The sequence below is a fragment of the Miniopterus natalensis genome, chromosome 2 (assembly GCF_054644295.1).
Source record: "Miniopterus natalensis isolate mMinNat1 chromosome 2, mMinNat1.hap1, whole genome shotgun sequence".
Classification (NCBI taxonomy): domain Eukaryota; kingdom Metazoa; phylum Chordata; class Mammalia; order Chiroptera; family Miniopteridae; genus Miniopterus; species Miniopterus natalensis.
In genome coordinates this window covers 81,135,549-81,141,548 of record NC_142082.1, presented here as the reverse complement: position 1 = coordinate 81,141,548, position 6,000 = coordinate 81,135,549, and the positions used below count along the sequence as shown (strand labels likewise).

Sequence of the window (6,000 nt, the reverse complement as noted above, 5' to 3'; positions counted from 1 at the left end):
GGAAACTGAGAAAATATATGTATACTTTTTTTACTTTCACAAAATACCTTAAAAAATGGATAAGTTTAAAAAAAAATTTTTTTAAAAAGGATAAATTAGCCCTAGCTGGCATGGCTCAGTTGGTTGTGTATCATCCCATGCACAGAAATGTTGCTGGTTCAGTTCCTAGTCAGGGCACATGCCCAGGTTGTGGGCGCAATCCCTAGTAGGGGGCATGCAGCAGGCAGCCAAATGATGTTTCCCTCTTTCTCCTTCTCCCTTCCTCTTCTCTAAAAATCAATAAAAATTTTTTAAAAAAATGGATAAAGTCAATTCAATTTTCAGTGATATGTCCCCCAAATATTTTCTTATTGTTTTAGTGGTCATAAAAGGTATAAATAAATACACCTCTAGAAGAGGAAATTGTCTTAACCTACAGAATTGTTAGAGGACCAGCAACAGGTTGAGTTTTTTAAAAGTACACATAGTTCATAGTTCAAAGAAATGAATTAAATAAGTTTTTTGACTTGTTTAATTTCTAATACATCCATTAACTTTAAGACTTGCACCTTGAACCCCTATGTACTAGGCAAAAAAGTCTCCTTTTCCTGCATATGGGAATGACAAGTAATTAGGGAAACTGAAGCGCTGATTCTCCTTGGATGAGTCTAACTCAAAGATAATGTTGTTAATCCAAAGAACTATCCCAGGCACCTGTTTCACAATCTGTCGGGAATCTAATATTAAAATTTTAAAATAAATATTCATCCTTCCCTGGTGTCTAATCAAGAAGTTATGGCTATGCACAAAACTCTTTCACCTCACCTCACAATACACAACAGGAAACATTAAATGAAGAATAATAATCACAAACTCAGGAGGATCCAGGCTGCCTGCAGACTGAACGGAAGCTACACTGACACTCTCCCAGGACCAAACTGGAATTACCACTAAAATATAGAAAAACCATCCTGAATAATCAGCTGAAACTGAAAACTAGCTGGGGAGCACTCTCATAACCAAGGAGGAAAAGTGGAGACCGTATAGAGACTGGTAGGAAGTGCAGAGGCCCTAGAGTGCTGGCTGGGCTCCCGCGGCAGCAGCTGAAGGTCCTGAGGGATAGCTCAGCTGTGGGGGGTTTCCACTGAGGACTCTGGGGCCTAAGCTGCAGGCTGGGTCCCTCAGCCTACAGCACCAGAACTGTGAAAGGTACCCACATAACATTTGCCTGTGAAAAGTACCCAGATTTCTGTCTGCCAGGGAGAGATAGCTGGAAACGCAGGCACCCTCTTAAAGGACCAACACACAAGTTTTGTGTGCAGCCACTCATCTTGGGCTCCAGTAGAGGGAGGGCAGAATGGACTAGAGCTGTGGGAGAGCTGGATGGGGGGGGAGCTGGCTAAGGGAATAGATCTCAGAGGACACCCATCTGGACCGTTGAGCTGTCATTCCCCCATAAGGCAGAAGACATTCTTTCTCAGGCAGACATTTATCTTTCAAACAGCTTTGCCTAGGGGTGGGGGAGCAACTGCCCACCCTGCTGGAAAACCTCTGGCCCCACCCTGTGGAGTTTCTATAGCCTGAGGCTCATTAAGAGACTGAATAACAACCACTGGGTGCTTTGAATCTTTCCCTGATATGCTTTTGGACCCAGGGCTTAGAAAAGCAGACCTTGATGCACATCTTGGTCCTGTGAAAACACATCCAGCTCCAGCAGAGAAAACCACAAGCTGTGGAGTGTAGAAAACTTCAAACAGGGTACTCAAGGCCAATCATAAACAGCACCTGACATTGGTCTGCACCAGAGGCCATCCAAAAGACTGAGAGTCCTAGCAGACCTACCTAATACATAGAAACAAATCCAAACAAGCAGCCAAAATGGGGAAACAATAAAAACAAGCCCCAAATGAAGGAACAAAAGAATTCTCCAGAAGAAGAGCTAAATGAAATGGAGATAAGCAATCTAGCAGATATAGAGTTCAGAATACTGATCATAAAGATGCTCAGCAGCATGAAAAAAGATATAGAAACTATGCGGGAAATTAAGAATGACATAGTAGAAATAAGAAAAACATTGGGAGGAATAAAGAGCAGAATAGGGGAAGCTGAAGACTGGATCAGCAAATTAGAAGGCAGGGTAGAAAAAAAATCACTCAATCAAAGAACCTAAAAGAAAAAAAAAAACAATTAAAAAAATAGGAGGACAGTCTAAGGGAGCTTTGGGACACCATGAAACATAACAATATTTACATCATAGGAGAGCCAGAAGAGGTCAAAAGTAAGCAAGGCTTAGAGAACCTGTTTGAAGAAATAATGACAGAAAAAATTCCCTAACTTGGTGCAGGAAAAAGTCACATAAGTTTGGGAGGCACAGAGAGTCCCAAGAAAGAAGAACCCAAAGAAGCCCAAGCCCAGACACATCATAATTAAAGTGCCAAGACTCCAAGACAAAGAGAGAATCTTAAGGCAGCAAGAGAAAAGCAATCTACTACCCACAAAGGAGCTCCCATAAGACTGTCAGCTCATTTCTCACCAGACACTTTACAGGCCAGAAAGGAATGGCATGAAGTATTCAAGGTAATGCAAAACAAGGATCTGAGACCAAGAAACTCCAGCAAGAAACTATCCAGCAAGGCTATCACTCAAAATAGATGGTGGAATAACGAGCTTTCCAGACAAAACAAGGCTAAAGGAATTTACCACCACCAAATCAGCATTGCAAAAAATGTTAAAGGGACTGCTGTATTAAGAAGTTGAAATAGAGAGAATGAGAAACATAAGCATAAAGAAATAAAATGGCAATAGATAAGTACCTATCAATAATAACCTTGAATATAAATGAATTAAATGCTCTGACTAAAGGACATAGGATAGTTGAATGGATAAGAAAACAAGACCCAAATATATGCTGTCTACAAGAGACCCACCTCAGAACAAAGGACCCACACAGGCTGTAAAAAAACAGAAAAAACTTCTGGAGGACTATAAAGGAGAGATTGACAGCAATACAGTCATGGTAGGGGACTTTAACGTACCACTGACTTTACTGGATAGATCTTCCAGACAAAAAATCAACAAGGAAACAATGGCTCTGAATGACACCCTAGATCAGATGGATTTAACTGACATTTACAGAACATTTCACCCCAAAGCTGGAGAATATATTCTCCTCCAGTGCACATGGGACACTCAAAGATAGACCACAGATTAGGACACAAAACAAGTGTCTACAAGTTTAACAAGATTGAAATCATATCAAGCACCTTCTTAGACCTTTACACCATGGAATACTATGCAGCTGTAAAAATGAAGGATCCCTTACCCTTTGAGACAGCATGGTAGGACCTGGAGAGTATTATGCTAAGTGGCATAAGCCAATCAGAAAAGACAAATGTCACATGATCTTACTCGTATGTGGAATCTAATGAACAAAATAAACCAGTGAACAAAATAGATCCAGAGACATAGAAGCATGGAACAGACTGACAAATCTCAGAGGAAAGGCAGGGTGGTGAGTAGGCAGAGAGATAAGAATTTGTATGCATATATACATAACCAATGGACACATACAATAGTGGGGTGAAGGCCTGGGGGGAGGGGTACAAAGTGGAGGGGATCAATGAAGGAAAAAGGGAGACATTCATAATACTTTCAACAATAAAGAGAAATTTAAAATTAAAAAAATTAAATTAAATTAAATAATTTAAATTTTAAAAAAAGGATTCCAAGTTCATATCTTTTTTAAAAGGATGCAACAAATCCTCTGCTGTTCTTTTTGTCACAATGTAAGTGAAAACGCAAGTTCAGCTGCCTGCCACAACAAAAGACAAACTCATGAGGCAGGTGCTGGTGCAAATAAAAGAGAACTTTATTCAGGTGCATGACCTGGAATAATGGTAAACTCCTTTCTCAAAGATCATCTCCCCTTCCTGTTGAAGTCCAAGGTTCTTATAGAGATAGCAAGGGGAGGGCTATTTTTTTCTATCCAATTATTTTGCTAACTTTCGGCTGCTTGGGCCCTGTCCATTCATCTATCTAACTTTTGGCAACTGGGGCCCTATCCATTCATACTTCTAGCTTTTGGTGTGCTTGGGCCCTGGCCATTCATCTTTTGGTATACTGGGTGTAAGAACCTCCCCCTAAGCCATTTTGGCCAACGGAGGAGACTCCTTGCTGCTCCCTATCTATGGTAGTGTGGAGCAGGGGGCTGCACCACCCACTTCTCAGGAAGTCTGGATATCCCCACAGCCTTCAGCCTGCCTTCACATCCAGGGGAGCTGGTTGGGGTCTGCGGGGCACTCCTGGATCCCAGTGCACCCTCATTTGCCGTCCTCTGTGTAGCCTTGCCTGGCCCACCCTTCTGAAGTGGCCAGCCAAGCTCTCCTCTAATAGCTGCCTACCACAACAAGGCAGTTTTATTTACTTTCAGCAAGTAATAGAGACAGGGTATTCACATCCAAACTCTGGTGTTATTCTTGAAGTTGGATTAAGATCTAGAAGTTTATCAAGCAGGTCATAAGCTTCATCAGATACCTTGCCCAAAACTTTTAGGTTGGTAGTATATGCATCAAAATGATCCTCACAGCCATTTCTGTTCACTTTATGCAATGAATTCCAGAGGGCTGTACTTGAAGTGTTTGTATGAAGTGAGAAACTTTATGGTCAGATTTCTCTGAAAAAGCTGGGTCATGAAAAACAGGCCCTTGTACATTGTACATCAGTTGTTAATTTGAGAGTATAAGAATCTATAACACTGAGCTTCTCACAGAGTTTTCTCAAGTATTGTGCTGAAATTTCTTTGCTATACAATATTGATTTACCAAAAGTTTTAGCAGCTTGGCTAGTTTCTCTGGATCCATAAATTGTCATAGTTTGAGCCAAACACGTTAAACCATCACCTGCTTTATAAAATGGATATCATCCATGAGGCAAAGTAAGAAATATGACACCCGCAGGCTACATGTTAATTGCTATAGTTTGATTGGGGCACTTGTTAAGGCCTCTGGATCCTGGCGTATCTGCCCTAAGGGCAACCTGTTGCTGCCCTGAAAGGCAAATACTGAAAACTTTATCTGTTGCATAACAGTCACAGGTGAGGCTAGCTGGGCCAGAACTGGTAGTTTTCTTCATTACATTACTATTTGTATCATTTGGGAAAACAGTCTTATTTTTGTTGCTAACTTTCTAGATGATACATCCATGTTTCACAAATTTCACTGCAGGGCTCTCGTGTGAAATGGAGCTGTATATATTGAAATTTCTTCCTCTAAACACAGTGTGCTAGAAAGGCCTACAGATCCATCCTTTCCATCTTTTCCTTGTTTAATCTGTGTATTTGTGCAGGGCCTTTTAACAGAGCTTTTTTGTGGTGGGCTGCTGGGCCACTCAATGAAGCCTTGTTTCCAGTGATTACGTGGAATTTATTTTCTGAACAAGTTTCCTGCTGAGCTTCTAAATGGACAAATTTGAGAAGCTCTATTTTTGCATCAAAGGTTCCTTAGGCTAAACCAAAGTCTACCAAGAAGTACTTATTCAGGATTCTATCATTTAAAAAATTGTTGGGCTTAACATCATGGTGAACAATACCAAACTGATGAAAGCATTTCAAAGCTTTGAACAGATTAAACATATATTCCTGTACTAATTTTTTTAAATTGAATTTATTGGGGTGACATTGGTTAGTAAAGTTTTATAGGATTCAGATGTACAATTCTATGATACATTACCTGTATATTGTATTGTGTGTTCAACACCCCAAATCAAGTCTCTTTCCATCACCATTTATCTGCCCTTTACCCTCTTCTACTCTCCCCCAACTCCCTATACCTCTGGTAAATACCACACTGTTGGTGTCTAAGAGGCTATTTATTCTTTTATTTATTTTGCTTAATAACTTCAGTGTTTTCACCCAGGTCCCCAACCCCCCTCCCCTCTGACAGCTGTCAATCTGCTCTCTGTATCTATGAGTCTGTTTCTATTTTGTCTGTTAGTTTATTTTGTTCACTAGATTCCACATATAAA

General features: G+C 40.5%; 1 pseudogene; it reads right to left on the bottom strand.

Annotated features, from left to right (window-relative positions):
• Nucleotides 1-3,689: 3,689 nt before the first annotated feature.
• Nucleotides 3,690-5,650, bottom strand: LOC107541975 (cell division cycle 7-related protein kinase pseudogene; annotated as a pseudogene).
• Nucleotides 5,651-6,000: the final 350 nt, after the last annotated feature.